Source organism: Acinonyx jubatus, chromosome B3 (genome assembly GCF_027475565.1).
Source record: "Acinonyx jubatus isolate Ajub_Pintada_27869175 chromosome B3, VMU_Ajub_asm_v1.0, whole genome shotgun sequence".
Lineage (NCBI taxonomy): Eukaryota > Metazoa > Chordata > Mammalia > Carnivora > Felidae > Acinonyx > Acinonyx jubatus.
The window spans coordinates 113,646,870-113,665,268 of record NC_069386.1 but is presented as its reverse complement, the minus strand read 5'-3'; the positions used below and the strand labels follow the sequence as shown (position 1 = coordinate 113,665,268).

Below are 18,399 nucleotides of genomic sequence, written 5' to 3'. Positions count from 1 at the left end.
GTGAGAATTTAAATAGTATTTTCTATGTGTTGGATTGTCAAAGATTAAAACATTTGATAATGTATAATTAGTGAAATGATTAGTGAAGATGTCTACAAATATGAGCATTCACTGTTGGTATTAATAAGTTTGAGGTGAATTTGATACATTTATCAAAATTTAAAATGGGTATGCCTTTTGACCTCACATTTCCACCTCTGCAAAGTTAATATTTATCAGATGTTCTTTACAGTGTTATTTGTAATTTTGAAGAAACGAAAAAAGGAGGTAGTTTATTTATCTAAAAGAAAGGTTTGGCCTTTGTTTATTTATGTGTTAGGATGATATCACTTTAAAAATATATGGGGAGAGGACTTCTAGTTCTGACCAAGACGGAGCGTGAGTGCCCCCTGGTACTCCCTCTGAACAACTAAAATCCCCGGACATAATATAGCAGACAATTATAGAAGGATTTTAAATGGGAAAAGAAGATGCCAGACTGCCTAGGAACCTCATAAAACTCAGTTAAGCAATGAGATGAAGTGGTCTCCTGGCTTTGGGATAACGGATATTTCCCTCATTTCTTATTGCTGACAGATCTTTTGGCAAATAGTGAAGTGTATTAAAAAAAAAAAAAAAGTCCTTGGGGTGCCTGGGTGGTTCAGTCGGTTGAGTGTCTTACTCTTGCTTTTGGCTCAGGCCATGATCTCAGGGTCAAGCCCCATGTCGGGCCTCCCTAAGCATGGAGCCTCCGACTCCATGAGATTCATATTCTCTCTCTCTCTTTGTCTCTCAGCAACAACAACAAAAAGGAGTTCTTTATGGCGAAGTCAGACCATCCTAGGCCTCTTGAGAGTTACTCCTTCCTTTTTGGAATGAATGCCCTGTGGGCAGGATGGCTGAAAACCAGAGGATAGTCCCTGCAGAGTCCTCTGCTTCTGAAGAAACACTCTTATTATGAAAGCTGTATCGAAGCAGGTGAGAAATATAATAATTTTTATTAACAAGTCTAATCTACTTGAAAGGCACTGACATAGAGGTTGTTGGGACCCTTGGCTCACATAGCAGTTTCTGAAGAAATCCTTTTATTATTACTTATTTTTATTTTTATTTTTTGAAGAAATCCTTTTGAAAAGCAGTGGAATTTAAATTGCTCAGACCATGGTAAGGGGTATGGGGACTTTGGAAAAGAAGAATATGTGAAACAGATCATGGTCTTCTCAAGCAGGGCATTACAGGGCAAGGAAGAGGAGGGCTGGGGTGGTCACAGTGGAATCTATCTTTCTGGGTCCTTTTATTCATTTGTATCATCTGCTCAGTCTTTGGAAATGGTATAATTCACTTTGGCATCAGTAAACCTCTACTTTCCAGTTCTACAGGATTTCTAGCTCAGTGTTTGAAAAGAGATCGAATTCCTTGTCAATTCCTTGACAAAGCCAGGTTTCTCCAAAACGTCATGCCCTTGTCTTGCCCTCCCTTCCTCAGCTTTCCGCGCTCTCTATTTCCATCCATTTCCCTGCGGGTCTTCCTGTTTAGCAGCAGCAACACTGTAATACCAGTGCCCAGAATCCAGTGTTGGTGAGTGAGATCTGTGATACAGTCTGCAGTGCCTGGGCCTGTCAGCAGCAACGCCCATATCTGCCCTGGACCATCTGTGGAGCCAGGTTTGTTCTGGCCTCAGAGTGACTGTGGTTGGCTCTCTGACCTTCCCAGATTGTGCGAGCAGCTTAGATCACTAAGAATCTGTTTCACACTTGAAAGCAGTAACCTAGACTGATATAAACGTTTATAAAGCATCTGCTAGCTGACAGGATCTGGTGCTGCAGAAATGACCAAGGAATTTACAGTGGAGTGGGGGAAAACCGACAACTAAAGAAATAACTACAGGGCTTCCACAGTCAATAGTGATAGACCAGGTAATTCAGATCAAACTCTGAGAAAACCAGAAAATCTAGGTCGATTTTACAATAGAAAATCTACTTGAGGCATACAAGATATAATAAGATAAAGGATAAAGATAAAGATAAAGGCTGTGAATGGAGAAAAGAAAGGAATCCAGAGAGCTGAGTATGGAATTTGGTGTTGTTTTTCCCCTGGGAGTATTTCTGCCATAGGCTGAATGTTCGTATCTCCCCCCCAAATTCACGTTGAAACCTAATCCTCACGTGATCATGGTCTTTGGAGGTGGGGCCTTTGGGAGGTGTTTAGGTCATGAGGGTGGAGCCCTCATGAATGGGATCAGTGCCCTTATAAAAGCCCCACAGGGGCGCCTGGGTGGCTCAGTCGGTTAAGCGTCCGACTTTGGCTCAGGCCATGATCTCGCAGTTGGTGGGTTCGAGCCCTGGGTTGGGTTCTGTATGAACAGTTCAGAGCCTGGAGCCTGCTTCAGATTCTGTGTGTGTGTCTCTCTCTTTCTGTCTCTCTCTGCCCCTCTCCCGCTCATACTCTCTCTCTCTCTCATAAATAATAAATATACGTTAAAAAAATTAAATAAAAAATTTAAAAAACATTATCTCAGGGTGCCTGGGTGGCTCAGTCAGCTAAGCATCTGACTCTACGCTGACAGCACAGAGCCTGCTTGGGATTCTCTGTCTCCCTCTTTCTCTGCCCGTCGCTCACGCTTTCTCTTTCAAAAATAAATAAACTTACACACACACACACACACACACACACACACACACACACACACACACACACACATTATCTCAGTCCCTGAATTTGGATCAAGGTATTTTGGATTACTGTTGCCTCTAGCCACTGGCAGGAAAAGAAAAAGTGAAATTCTTTCTGGAGAATGTTAACACTGTTAGGTCACAGATTAAATCTAATTTTGGAAATGTAATGTTAGATAAAATTTGAAAAGAAATAACTAGGCACACAAAGAGACAAGGTAACATGTAACATAAACAAGAACCAGCAGAAACAACAAGTATTAGGTTCACGAGTACTGTAGCTGTTGGAGTTACCAGCCAGAGACTTAGAAAGCTGTGTTAATAGGTTTAAGATGATAAAAGTCAAGATTTTTAATTTTGGCAGAGAACTGGAACTATCAAAGACATAGTAGATTTGAAAAAGAGCCAAAAGATACTGTAATATGAAAAAATAATAACAAATACTTAAAACTTAGTGGGTAAAATAATGAGAAACAAAGCACAACTGAGCAGAGAATTACCGAACTGAAAGAAAGTTCTGAAAAAAATATCCTGAATAAAACATGGAGACCCAAAATGATGAAAAATAGTGGTGAGAAGGTAAAATACAAAGAGGATGCCACGAGAATGTCTAATCTACATATAACTGTTAAAGGCGAGTGGAAGGAGTGGAAGAATGAGTCTCGCAGACAACAGAGAGTGAACAAAGCGATAAGAGTTTATCTAGGGAAAGTATAAAGCTCTCGAGAGTGAGAGAGGTCCTGACTCGGTAGCCGTCAAGGATTTTTGTCCCTGACCTTATCAGAGAGTTTGTGAGGCTCCACTCATGGTGCCTAGCCCAGGCAGGTCTGGAATATGCCGCTTCTTCAGCCTCCCACTTGCACCTGCAGTCTGCCTCCCTGAGGCTCCCTTATCTCTCCTCGCCTAATGTTAACCCTTTCCCTATTCATAAGCGAAGTTCTGGAAAGCAAGTCCAAAATGAATGGGGCAGAAGCTACGTTTGAAAAAACTAATGGTTAAGAATTTGCCAAATCTCATGAAAGACCTCAAGCGGCAAATTCAAGAATTGTTACAAACTACATACAGAATAGTAATAGCAGTAATAGTCATAAGTGCATATCACAAACAATTTGCTGAAAACCAATGATAAGGAAAATAACTATAAAAACAGTGAGGGAATATCTTTAGGTTGTCTGGCTACCAATAGTACTAAAAATGGAGGGGAAAATTTTTCTTCTGATGCCAGATTATAAGAAAACCTACAACAAATGTCAGGCTTAATGGCGAAATGTTGCAGTCATTCCCTTTGAGATTAGATCAAGGATTCCCACACTATCCCTACCACTTATATTCAACAATGTACTGGAAGTCCTAGCCAATCCAGTAAAGCAAGAAAATGAAAATAATTGTTAAAAGATCGGAAAGAAAATTTTAAATGTCATTATTTGAATGTGATTGTGTGAAAAATCCAAAAAGCTCCACAAATGAGTTTTTAGAATTAATGAGTTTAACAAGTTTGCATTTCAAGATCAAAAGACAAAAATCAATTGTATTTCTTTTTTTTTTTTTAATTTTTTTTTTCAACCTTTTTTTTATTTTTGGGACAGAGAGAGACAGAGCATGAACGGGGGAGAGGCAGAGAGAGAGGGAGACACAGAATCGGAAACAGGCTCCAGGCTCTGAGCCATCAGCCCCAGAGCCTGACGCGGGGCGCGAACTCCCGGACTGCGAGATAGTGACCTGGCTGAAGTCGGACGCTTAACCGACTGCGCCACCCAGGCGCCCCCAATTGTATTTCTATATACCAGGGTAAAAAAAAGAAAGTTAGTTTTAGAAACAATACCATATATATTAGCATAAAAATACCCAGTATTTTGCATCAAATAAAAGGCATTCAAGAACTAAAATAGAAAATATTATTGAGGCTAAAAAGTGACCTAAAATAAATGTATGATGTACCTACCATTTCATGGATTATAGGATTCGAAATCATATAGGTATCTCAATCCAGCATGATCTATAAATTCAATGTACACTGGTGACATTCCCAGCAACTATTTTGTGAAATTTGAGAAGATAAGTCTAAAGTTTATGATGGAAATTCAAAGGGCTGAGATTTGCCCAAGATGGTAATTAAGGTATATGTGCAAGGATAGACAAATAGCCAAGGTCAAAATATAATGCAGATTACAGGGAGAAGACCCATACATATCAATACCTGATTTATGAAAACAATTAAAAACATAGAGCACAAGGTAAAGGAAGAACTTCTAGGTATATAGTGCTAGGACAAAGAAATGTGCATGTGCCAAAAAAAAAAAAAAAATGATTCCTATCCTATTACCACATAAAATCAGTATTTCATTAGCTATACATCTCCATGTAAGGGATTATTAAAACTTTAGGTAATATTAGATAATATATTAGTTAAGAGCAGAAAAATAATGTTTTAAGTGTATTTATTTTTGAGAGAGAGTCAGCGCATCTGTGAGGTGGGGAGAGGCAGAGAGAGAGAGAATCCCAAGCAAGCTTTGCACTGTCAGCACAGAGCCCTACATGGGGCTTGAACCCACAAACCGTGAGATCGAGACCTGAGCTGAAATCAAGAGTCCGATGCTTAACTGGCTGAAACACCTAGGTGCCCCTAGAAAAATAATTATTAAATAGGATATATATATAAATAGTTATAAATAATATAATTATTAAATAGGATATATATATAAAACAGTTTACTATAAAGGAAAATATTGATAAATTGGGTAATACCAAAATGAAGAACTTAGGTTCATCAAAAGATAACTTTAAGAAAGAAAAAAGACAAGCTTTAAACTGGGAGAAGATATTTGCTACACATAAAGTCAATAAAGGGCTTGTGTCCATAATATAAAATGGACTTATGAATTATGAATCAAAAGTAGAAGGACAAAGCTTTCACAAAGGAGGATATCCAAATTGCCAATACAAATGTGAAAAGGGCTGAGCCCTTTTAATCAGAGAAAGAAATGCAAATTGAAACCACAATGAGGTACCACTACACATGTAGCAGAATCGCTAAAATATTTTTTTAAAAGAGGAAAATGGTAGGAATTGGCAAGGATGTGGAATAACTAAAAATCTCACACACTGCTGATGGGGTATAAATTGGCACAATCAATTTGGAAACAGAAACATGTGCCTGTGCATCAAGATACGTGAATGAGATTGTTCATCGCCGCATACTTCATAGCAGTAAAAAACTAGCATCAGCCAAAAACTCTGTTATCAGTAGAATGAAAAACACATGAGGAAGGGTGAGGATGCTAACTGAGGCATATAGAGCTGGAGTAGAACATGAAACTAACCAGATAGGATGACAGATTAGAAGTGGCATTGACAAAGAGCGTGAAACTTCAGTGAGTGAGGTTCCAAGATTTCTGAGTTGTGCTGGTCACCAGTATGGGGGAAATAGAAGACAGAACAGGTTGATCTCATTTTGTTGGTTTAACAAACATTACTGAGCACCATTTATATCCTAGGCAGTCTGCTAGGTCAGCTGAGTCTCCATTTGAGCTTTACAATGGCCTTTTGAATCCAGACAGTCATTTACATCTGACAGATGGGCTTTTGTGGCTCTGAAATGTCCTCCTAGTTGATGGTGAATCTGAGATTCAACTCAAGCCTTTTTGCCTCAGCGCTTTTTCTTCAGCCAAATGAGGAGAGGATGTGGATGGGAACAGTGTGTGAGGCCTCTGAGGAGCACATTTCCCCACCCCAGAGGTGCTTGTAACAGCCAGATACTCAAAGCTCATGAACAGGCTTATGTTCACTGGAGGCAAGCCAGGGCAGGGTGACCAGCCAGCTCTCCTGTTTCTCAGGCTTCTGTAGCAACCATCAACTTCTCTTATTGCTCCTCCTGGCCTGGTTCATTTCATCCAAGTGTTTTCCATCAATTATTTGGATGGCTGTTGAGTCGTGGGCACTGAGCAAATTATCAGAAACGCGCACACACACACACACACACACACCCAGACACATTGTATGCCTTCAAGGAACTCTCAAATTCTAATCTGTGGATAAAGGCAGATCTATAGGCCAGTGAGTGAAATGGAGGGTTTGGGGGCTTTGAGAGTCATAGGGGCATGACATAGGCAGCACAGAGGAGGAAGTGATCAGTTCTGGGAATTTAACCTTGAAAAGGTGTAGTGTTACTTTCAGGACAACTGAGCAGATACTCAGGAAAGATAACAGGTCTAACTAAGCCACAGAGCCACCATAGTCTGTTGTGTTAGAGGAAACTTTCTGAGGTCTTGGTATTTGCATGTTTGTATTAGTAAGCAGCTGATTATGTTGAAATATAAGGCAAGATCAATATTCTTAAGAAGGTGGAAGTATGAAGAGGATAGAAGACAAATGAGTATATGCTTCAAAGGAGGCTTGGTAAAAAAATCAGAGTAAAACCAAAACCCATACAGGTTTTATCCCGAAATGGCATCATACATAGAACGTAAGGGAAGAAAATTTTTCAGAAGACAGTATCCACCTGTGCCAGATGCTTGGGACTTTATGTGAGAAGAGAATAGAGAACTGATTATTGAGTTTGGCCATGTGAAGGTTGTCAGGGTTTATGAAAGTCATTTCCGAGGAGGAATAGAGATAAGGGTGAGTTAGAGTGGATTGAAGAGAGAATGGGAAGTAAGGAAGTGAAACAGCTAATGTGGAAAACTTCTGAGAAGTATTTTGCAGTTAAGGGAGGTAGAGAATGGAGTGGTAATTAGAGAAGACTAAGTTGGTTAAGGTCATAAACCTTTTTCACATTGGCAGTGGAAACCCTTGAAGATTTCAGAATCAGAAAATTCACTAAACGTGTAGGGCAAAAGGGGCAGTAATAAGTTGGAGAAGGTGAAGTTGAGAGACCAATGAGCAGATGGTCCAGGAATAAGGGGATAAGGATATGAACCTGGGTGGTGGCCACCAGGATAGAAATTAACAAACAGGAATGAAAGCTGTCTTAGAAAAATGGTGATCTTTGCGGAAAGATTTTCAGCAAAATACCCAAGTCACTTGCTTGGAGACAAAAGTGTGGACATGAAAGGAATCTAAAAGGAAACTAACACCCAAGAAAGGAGTTAAGGCATATGTCTTACATGGAAAGAAATGATATTAAATGTACGCACATATATTTATACATTTATGCACCGGGAGCATATAGTGTACTGGAGGACACCGTGGTTAAGGGTCCTGGGTAGAGATCGTCTGAGAAGTTTGTTCGGTTTGCTTCTTGGTCTTCAACAGCCCCATCTGGTAAATGGTAGGACCTTAGGCTTTCCTCAGTCATGCCCCTCAGGTGTTCCCAAAAGGACAGGGCCATGGTACACATTGTCAGAACTGGCCCTCTGTTCTGGGGGACATCAGTGTAGACTGCTGGTCTCATGGGGCCTTTGCTCTGCACTTCTGTCCGGTGGTCATCTTGAGTCTGTCTCCTCTCACCTTCCTCTGCACATCTGTGGTCCTCAGTCGGCCAACTCTCCCAACATTCCTGTTGCGGGGGAGCTGGCTTGTTATGCTCCAACTCTGGTTAGGATTTGGATACCTGCTCTCCATATTGCTGCCACCCAGAGCCAGTTTTGTCTCTTAGCTGCTGCTACGACCTTGGGCAAATTACTTAACTTCTCTGTGCTTTTGATGTCTCACTTAGGAAATGGTAAAAATATCACTGCTTACCTTATAGGTTTGCCTTGAGCATTATTAAATAAGTTACTATAGAACTCTTAAATATATTAGTGTATGTAGAGAGCTTAGGATACCACTTGGCCCATAAGTATTTTTACAATATTATAATTGTGCTCACCTGATACTGTAGATGAAACCAGATGTTTGGCCCTTCTTTCTTTCTGCCCAACAGAACCCTACTCAAAAGTTTTATGGGTGTGTGTAGGTGTGTAGAACGCTGTACTAAAGATGGGGGAAATGGAGGGATTTGCATTTCATTTGTGCCCACAGCTTACAATTTCAGGGTATACAGTTCTGTTCCTGAAAGCTTCTCAAACATTTCCTGTTTAAATTTACTCTCCTCTTGTTCTCTGCCCATCCCACATTTTTCATCGTTATAAATGCAGAGAAATTTAGCTATCTGTTCCTTCACCTTTAGCTCCACTGACCTGTGTTCTCAGGGTCTTATCATTCACTCCCAACCTGTTTATTAAGAATTTTCTTCAGCATGTATATTTCCTTCTGCGAGCATTCATCATGCAGTAGATACAATTTGTAATGGTTCTCGTGTATTCCTTAGTATTGAAGTACGTTGAAAGCAATCTGATGAATTATTTTATCATTTGAGCCATCAATCTGGCCGTAGGTTTTCTGTAAGTCTACATTTTCACACCTTAGGGTACAAAAGTAATACAAGAAACTGTGAGCCCCTAAAGAGCATAGATTACATCTTTTTCATCTTTATGTCTGCAGCTGTACCCAGTAGGTGTCTCAAAAATTGACGTACTTATAATTCATTGTCTATATCTTTTCAGTAGGAAGGAAATACTTTACTTGGGGAGAAGGCTTCAGGCTTGGTACTCGTTTGCAATTAGTGGGTTAAGAGTTGCAGAATTTCTTCACTACCATGGTGGTAAAGCAAATGATTCCTTTTGGGCTCAGCTCAGGTACCAGAGAGGCCCAGCTGATACTTATAATACTGCATAATCTCAAGAACTTTTAAACATCATGAGCAATTCTCATTCTTTTCACTCCACAAGACTTGATATCTAAGTTTATGTTATTATAATAATTCCTCTTGCTACTGAGTTTCTTCTGTGGAATAGTAAAGAATTTAAATTTTCTACAAAGTTTGTTTGACCATAGTTATTCCTCTAGTGGAATATTCCTGGGAGAAGAATGGGAGAAGTGGTTTCTGGGAGAGGTAATATTCCTTCCAACACAGATCTATTACTTCCAAAATGGCAAATATCCCTTTTGTTTCCTTTGTTACAGTTGCAAATCTCCCTTTTGTTTCCTTTGGTTACAGTTTTGTTTAAAATATTTTTGTTATAAAGAGTGTAACTCCATTTTTTAATGTTTAACTGACATCTTTTAAACCTCCCCTCTCCTTCTTCACCACCTGTCCCACACATGAACAAACTGATAAGAAAGCCAAAGTGGTCTTTCCTTTGTGCCTGTGGAACGTCACAGCAGGCATGGGAACCCTTGTTCTAGTCACCTTTCCTAGTCACCATAAAAGCCTTACACCGATCTTTTCCTGCTCTCTCAAGCCATTTTTGGGCCTGCTTGGGAACCACCCTGTTCTCCCCAGAAAGCCTTATTATATGATTAATAAATCTTTTCATACCTTCTTGGTGTCTGTGTCCACGTTTCAATCAGATTTGAATTGGGGTCCATCCTGACCCTATAATGTGTATGCAACAGTTTTATTAAATATTGAATTTAATGCATGTGAAGGAATGTTAATATGTTTAAAGTATAGAAGCAACAATTTAAAAAAGTTCTAGACCTACCACCCAACCAAGAAACAGAGTATCACCACTGTATTTGAAGTGCTTTACCTGATTTCATGACTTACCCTGCATAAACCAGTCCCCTACCTCCACTCATCACAGCATTTGAGATATTTGATGATTTATCACTCCCCTTATTTTTATATTTTAAGCACAGATGTAAGTTTTCCTAAATTATATATTGTTTTATGTGTTTATTAACTCAATATAGATGAAATCATGTTGTATAAACTATTTGGGTACTTTTTCCGGTTAATGTTTAGAAGTTTTGATTCATAGAGCTGCATGCATTAATTTTCTCTAGTGTATGTCTATAGTGTGAATATATTACAAGTAACTTGTGGATTCTCTTCTTAGTGGACATTTGGATTTTCCCCCTTATCTTTTCCTTATGTATAAAATGCTGTGAACATTCTTCTACATAAACTCTGGTGAAAATGTGCAAATCTTTTCAGCAGGTGTACCTAGGAGTGGAATTTCTGCATCATACAATATCCACAGTTTTAGCTGTGGCTGATGAAGACAAATTGATTTCCAATTTCATATCTATTTGGTTTTTTTAAAAATATATTTTAAAGTAATCTCTATACCCAATGTCGAGCTCGAACTCACAGCCTCAAGATTAAGAGTTGAATGCTATACAGGGGCGCCTGGGTGGCTCAGCCAGTTAAGCATCCGACTTCAGCTCAGGTCATGATCTCACGGTTCGTGGGTTCAAGCCCCGCGTCAGGCTATGTGCTGATAATTCAGAGCCTGGAGCCTGCTTCGGATTCTGTGTCTCCCTCTCTCTCTGCCCCTCCCCGCTTGCTCTCTGTCTCTGTCTCTCTCTCAAAAATAAATAAACATTAAAAAAAATTGCATGCTATACAGACTGCGCCAGCCAGGCTCCATATCTAACTATTTGGATGAACAGTTTTTTCAGCACCATTTATCAAAAGGCTCTTAACCCACTGATCCATTTTTATCACTTCTGACATAAATCAAGCTTGCATATATATGTGGTCTGTTTCTAAGTTCTCTGTTCCCATTTGTCAGTCTGTTTTTGTCTGTTTCTGTACAGGTACCATTTGGGCTCATGAATATAGCTTAGTTATAAGCCTTGATATTTAATACAAGATTCCTACTTTATTCTTTTTCTTCATGAATGTCCTAACTATTCTTGGCCCTTTGTTTTTTCATAGAAATTTTAGAAACAGTTTATTGAGCCACCAACCAAGAAAACAAAATAAACAAAAACCAAAACTAGATTGAATTGAATCTATAAGTCAATTTGAAAACTGACTTGTTTGCAATATTGGGTGTGTGTGTGTGTGTGTATATATATATATATACACACACACACACACACACACACACACACACACATACACATAAACATAGCACATCTTCCTACCGGGTGAAGCCTTTTTCAATGTCCTTCAAGAAGGTAGTACAGTTTTCCTCTGGAAGGGCACACACCTTTTTGGTTAGATTTATTCCTAGCTACCTCATTTTTATATACTATTGTAGATGTAGTCTTCTCGCTAAATTAGGCTTTATCTTTTAAAAGCTGGGTTTTGATGGCATATATAAAAAAACTTGAGTTGTATGTTTTGGTTTTGATTCCAAATACAGTCACCTCTCATTCCAGTTATTTATCTGTAAATTATTTTGATTTTTCCCCGCATCTCTGAATAACACTCCTGATTCTTCCTTTCCAGTTCTTGTAATTTTTAACTCTTTTTCTTGCCTTTAACTGGCTAGAACCTCCAGCGCAATGTTATATAGAAATGTCTTGTTCCTGATTGTAAAAAGGAAGGTGTCACCATTAAGGAAGTATGTAGGCTGTTTGTAGATGCCCTGCCCTGACTGATGATGGTGATCCTGGGAGTGCTCCTTAGTTGCCTAAAAATGAAATAGTTGGGACTTGGGGATACTGCCTCTTCAGCTCAGCAGCAGGGGACAAACCTAAGCCTAACTTCACATAGGACTGGAGGCTTTCCTTCCTCAAGGTGCCTGAATCCAGTTTCCTTAAGATCATCAGTAGAAATGAAAACATATAACCTTGATACAAAGACTTGAACGTGAATATTCATAGCAGCATTTCTCATAGTAGCTGAAAAGTGGAAGGAATCTAAATATCCCTCAACTGGTAAATGGATAAACAAAATATGGTAGAGTCATATGATGGAATATAATTTGGCAATAAAAAGGAATGACGTACTGATGCATACTACAATGTGGATGAGCTACAAAATCATACTCAGTGAAAAAAGCCAGTCACAAAAGAACACATATTGTATGAATCCATTTATGTTAAATATCCAAAAAAGGCAAATCTAAAGAGAGAGAAAATAAATTGGTGGCTCTCTAGTGCTGGGAATGATAATGGAGAATGGGTATAAATGGACCATGAGGGTTTTTTTAGGGTAATGAAAATGTTCTAAAATGAGGTTGTGATGATGGTTTTGCAACTGGAAATATAATAAAATTAATTATACATTGAAAATGAGTGACTTTTATGGCATGTGAATTACATCTCAGTGAGGCTGCTTAAAAAAACAAACAATAAAGCAGCTGACAGTAATCTGACTGACTGGCACCTAAACCTAGACCACTTGGTGTCTAGGTCCTGACCGATTATTCCCTGCATGCGAGGCTGCTCTGATGCTTGCCTGGAAAGAGGATAGTAAAGGGGCAGGAGATCATTGCAAACAGATCACTGAACAGCTGCCATCTACCCAGATTGCAGTGCAGATATCAGTCTGCCCTGGTCTTGGGCCACCACAGTGCCGATGTGATGGATTCATGAATGGAGTAGCCATGGTGGACAGATGAAGGCTCCGCCTGGACAGAGAAGCATGGCGTCCCTCATCAAAGCTGACCTTGCTACTGCTCCCACCCTCCCTGTCAGCCACGGAGACGGATTCCGGACCCTTTTAGTGTGTGAATCTTTGAGGAGTCACTTAGTGATTACGTGAGACCCTTTCCACCCTGGAGAGGGCAGCAATTCATTTTGACTAAGATTGAGATGTTTTCTAAGTGTGCGTTTACCTTTCCTGCCTGTTACCAACTTGGTCAGCGCCTCTATTGATTCAAGGACTCACAGAGTATCTGATTTACTGACATGGGATCTCCCACATACTGGCACTTCAGATCAAAGGGCTGGATTTATGAAAAAAATGTGGTTCTGCAGTGGGTACATGTCTCTGTGATTCACTGATCCCGCTACATCCCACATCATTGCTAAGCTGCTAGCCTGAAAGAGCAATGGAATGGCCTCAAAGAGACACAGCCGAAGCAACCGTTTGAAGGTGATGTCTTACAAAGGTATTCCTTCAGGATACAGTATACGTATATGTTAAAGCAGAGGTTGGCGAACTGGTTCAGAGGCCAAATCGGGCTTGCTACTGTTTTACAAACATGATGTCATTGGGACACAAGCACACTCATCATTTATATATTGTCTGTGGCTTCTGTTAAGCTACGTCGGCAGAGTTAAGTAGTCAGGTCAGAGACTGTATGGTCCACAAAGTCTAAAATATGTACCGACTGGCACTTTAAAGAAAAGGTTTGCCATTTTCCCCTTAAATCAGTGATAGCTGTATGGTTCTGTGTTACTGCTGGGAACCAAGGACTGGGAAGGATCGCTCTGTTCCAGCAACCCACTTGGGAAACTTTTGCTTCCAGTTTCTGAAACTTTAGGGCTCTTCAGTTGAAGAACTAGAGGTCCTGGTTTCTAGAAAGGGAACACTTCCAATAAGGGAAACATTAATAGTTCCACTAAACTTAAGGTATTGGCTGCCACTGGTCATTTTATGCTCATTGTGCCAGTAGACCAGCAAGAGGAGAAAAGAGTTACCATACTTGAAGGGGTAATTGAATTTGATATTCATGGGAAGGCAAGGTTACTGCTACATACTGGTAGCAGGGAAGATTTATATGTAGCACTCATGTGAGCCACTCTTGGTAATCCAGACCTTGTAAATTGGCAAGCAGAGCTTAACTGTGGCCAGACAACAGCATGGTAACCAAAGTCTCAGACCCCTCAGGTAACAGTACCACACAGGAAGCCACCTAGACCAGCAGAAATGCAAGCACAGGGCGAGGGGAATGTAGACTGGCTAGTAAAGAAAGGAATCATCCTTGTCAGTTCTGACCTCAGGACTGACGGCAGCTGTGGAGGCTATAGTTTATCCCACTAACTTCTCTTTTAAGTTTTCATAGAAATTGTAATCAACCAGAATCCTGGAGAAGTTGCCAAAGAATGGAGTGAACCTAATGTGTAAAGCAAGTGGACCTGAGTGGTTCAAGGGGTGGAGCACAGCAGACAATGTTGGTGCTGTGTCCAGACGTCCTGAGTTTGCTTTCGTTGGCTTGGTGTACGCATTCTCCTCCAGCTGCTTCATGCGACGCTACTAATGCACTTGCAACATTTTCAAGAGGCTTGCCTTTGGTAGATTGGAACAACATCACCAGGAGGTGTCTGGAAGTTATGCATTACTTATCCCTGTTACAGCCTGCAAACAGTGACTGCCTAATGCCTGTTATGGAGATACAGAAACCTCACTCCCCTGCTAAGGTGGGAAAGACTGTGGTGTGCTGTGTGCATCAGAGCTCCTGGAGATGTGGGGCTGAGGCTAGACCCAGCTGAAACCACAGTCTTGCTTTGCTTCTTCCGTTCGCTTCTGCTGCTGCCCCTCCTTCCTTACAGGTTTTCCCTTTTTCTTCTCTTGCACAGTTATAAATTTGGACCTTAAAAGATACTGTTGATATGCGGATTCGTCTGAAACAGGCATCCAGGGGCATGTGTTTGGCCCCAAATTTCTTATGTAATTATGTAATTTCTCTCTTAATAAAATACTTGATTATATCTTTTGTGCCTTGTAAAGTTTGTTCTGTATTTTTCCCATAATGTCTAAGGTTGGAATGCTTATTAGTTCGTTACTTTTGAGCCTTTTGTGTTTACTTAGGAACATACAATTATCCATTTTTCCCAAACTAAGACTTTAGCAGCATCTGGCAAATATTGACTACTCGCAAATATTGAATATGACATTCTTCATTATTTGGTTCTGAGAATTTTCTGATTTCTATTACCACATTTTTTGACCCACAAATGAATGTTAACATTTCTAAACACGTGCAAATAGTTTTACTCATCTGTTATTGGTTTGTGACTTCATTTTATTGTTGTTAAGTAAGTGTTCTGTGTGATACTAATTTTTGAAAATTTACTGACATTTGTATGCATGATCATAAATATTTTGTGCTTGGAAAGAATATATTCTACAGCTGTTGAGTGCAGTATTCTCTCTCTCTCTCTCTCTCTCTCTGCTTTCCATTTAACTTGTTAATTGTGTTGCTCAGATTCTTTATATCCGTATTTTTTGCTCTATTTAATTTATTATAAGAAATTAGTTAAAATCCTCCTCTAAGATAGTGAAATTGTCTATATATTTTGAGACTATGTTATTAAGCCATAAAGTTTAGAATTGTTATATTTTTCTGATGAGACCTTTATCATTATGTGGTGATCATCTTTATCTCTAGAAATGCTTTTTGCTTTAAAGTCTATTTCGTATGGCATTAGTATAGCTACCCCAAGTTTCTTTAATATTTTCCTAGTCTCTTTTTCCCATGCTTTGACTTTCACACTTTTTCTGTCCTTGTGTTTTGTGAGGCACTTATAAAGAGCAGAGGGTTGGATTATTTTTAATCCAGTGTGATAATCACTGACTTCAAATTGGATAGTCTAGACAATTTCCATTTATTGGGATCAGTTTTATATTTGGTATAGTAGATTATTATCAAAATTGTCCCTGACCCTTCCTAACAGCCCCTCCTTACAATCCCTGTCTCTTCTAAGCCTGTCCCTACTAAAGTATTATAACCCCATTGACATCTAAGTCTATTAAGATGCTTGGCCTTAATGATTTCTTTTGTGTTTTTGTTTTGTTTTTGTTTTTTACTAATTAGAAGTGAGTAGAAATAAATGTACTACTTCTCAGTAGAAGCTTGTATATACAGAGTCATTGTTGTTCTAACGAGCTGTTTTCTGCCACCATACCTGTGGCAGACTGAAGCCATTCCTTCAGTCTAGGTTCCAGATTGAATAGCTAAGGCCAACCAAAGACTGGAATGCAATGTGTGTGAAAAACAAACAGATTCCGTAAGTCACTGAGATTTGGAGATTATTAATGCAGAAACCTTCCAAGATACGATTAATGCAGTTGACCCTTGAACAACACGGGTTGGGGGTGCTGACCCCCACGTGGTCAAAAATCCACATGTAACTTTGACTCCTCCAGAATTTAACTACTAATAGTCTACTGTTGATTGGAAGCCTTACCGATAACATCAACAGTCAATTAATACATATTTTGTGTGTTATATATATTACATACTATAGTCTTACAATAAAGTAAGCTGAAGAAAAAAATGTTACTAAAATCATAAGGAAGGGAAAATACATTTACAGTACTGTACTGTAAGAAATATAAGTGGACACACGCAGTTCAGGCCCATGTTGTTTAAAGTTCAACTGTACATCTAAATTGATTTCTACCATATTATTTGCTGCCCTCTGTTGCTCTCTCTCTGTTTTCCTTTTTTTATTCTAATGTACTTTCTTCTTGATTGATTGTTATTGACAGTTTCTAATGGTCTATTGCGAAGTAAGAGAAGGGCAATGTAGCAAGCTTTTCCTAAGATTTTATTTCTTCAGTGTAGAGGACTGTTCTTTATTCTGAGACTTCTTGATTTATTTTTAATTTTCCATTCCTGTTCTCCCCTAACAGTTTGGAGTTATATTCTATATTCTTTTATTTCTCTTTACATTTTAACTTGTATACCAGTATCCACTAGGATAGACTGTATTATGCACTGGGAATAAACCGTCCCAAATTCTTAGTGGCTTACAACTGTAAAGGTTTCCATGCCCCCTCTGCACCGTAGGCTGATGGAAGATTGACCATTTGGGAGCATCAGTTGTAGGAGGAAGATCAGAGAATGGACAGTTTGTAGCGGTGCTTAAATACGTCTCCTTGGATCACTTCTCATATTTCATTGGACACAAGTCACGGGACCACACCCAAATTAGTGGGAGCAGGGAAATGCACTCCTCTCGTGTGAGTAGAAGGAAAGGAAAACTTGAAATACTGGTGAAGAGATGTAATGTCTGCCACAGTTTGCCCTTTTGCTCACCAAATGTAGGTTAAGCTTACTCCCATGTCAAAGGAGAGCCACCCCAAATTCCCATCTATGAGAAAGGTTAGCTCAGGATCAGGTTTCCTCTGTATTGTAGGGTAGGATGGATACATAGCAATCTCTACAACAGATCTTGATATACTTGCTCTTGATGCAAGGCCTTTGAGCCAAAAAGAAAAATTGGGGGGCCCCTGGGTGGCTCAGTAGGTTAAGCATCTGACTTTGGCTCAGGTCATGATCTCACAGCTTGTGAGTTCGAGCCCCACGTTGGGCCCGGCCCGGTGCTGGCAGCTCAGAGCCTGGAGCCTGCTTCGGATTCTGTGTCTCCCTCTCTCTCTACCCCTCCTCTGCTCATGCTCTGCCTCTCTCTGTCTCAAAAATAAATAAACTTTTTTTTTTTAAATTCAAAAAGAAAAATTGGGTTTGTTACATGCTCCCAGTATACAATGATGAAATAAGCACAGCATAAAGAGAAAAGTACCCCCATTTGGAAAAGAAAAATTCCATGAAACATAGCAATCACTGGTCCGTAGCAGTTTTGAAATTCTGGTGGGCACATATGGTTAAGGCCCTCCCTCTTTGGGGTGGGAAATATCTCCTGATTAAGTCTACTCTAGAGAGTGAAAGGACTTCTTTTTCCATTGTTCGCTGTGGCCCTGACTCTACCTTCTGGAAAGTTCTTCCTTTTGTATCATTCTTCTTGGTCTCATCGGAAAACGAGGGCAATAGAACCTCCTTGTGGGCCATGCAGTTTTATCCACCTTTTGTTGCCCTGCTTCCTCTGGCAGTAAGACTACCCCAAACTTAATAGACTTGCTCTCTATTTGATTTCAATCAGCTGTATGCACCAGTATCCATATCTGCAGTTCTTTATAATAAATATGCTTTTTTAGAGTGTTCTATTTCTCTTCTCTAACACATATATCCCTACGTCCCTATCCCCTTTAATATCAGGTAACTTGAGTCTACTCGATGTCACTGGGAAGAACACATACTTTTAGCGATTTACTTTGAGTTATTTTATCTAAATGAACAATTTGCTGGATACGACACCCTTATTTGGCTTTTTCCCAATTTGAAGTTCTTCATCCATCCAG

At 39.6% G+C, this 18,399-nt stretch overlaps 1 protein-coding gene across 3 annotated transcripts in view; it reads left to right on the top strand.

Annotated features, from left to right (window-relative positions):
• The window catches only part of LOC106974465 (cytochrome c oxidase assembly protein COX16 homolog, mitochondrial), a 36,508-nt gene extending 21,542 nt beyond the window's left edge, over window positions 1–14,966 (top strand). The window contains exons 6-7 of one of the 3 annotated variants that reach the window (XM_053224624.1): window positions 776–957; window positions 14,312–14,966. The gene's annotated coding sequence lies outside the window, so the exon portion shown is untranslated. Of the gene's footprint in view, window positions 1–775; window positions 958–12,722 lie in introns of all 3 variants that reach the window. The other 2 variants (XM_053224625.1, XM_015071717.3) reach the window with 2 other exon arrangements.
• The last annotated feature ends 3,433 nt before the right edge of the window (window positions 14,967–18,399 follow it).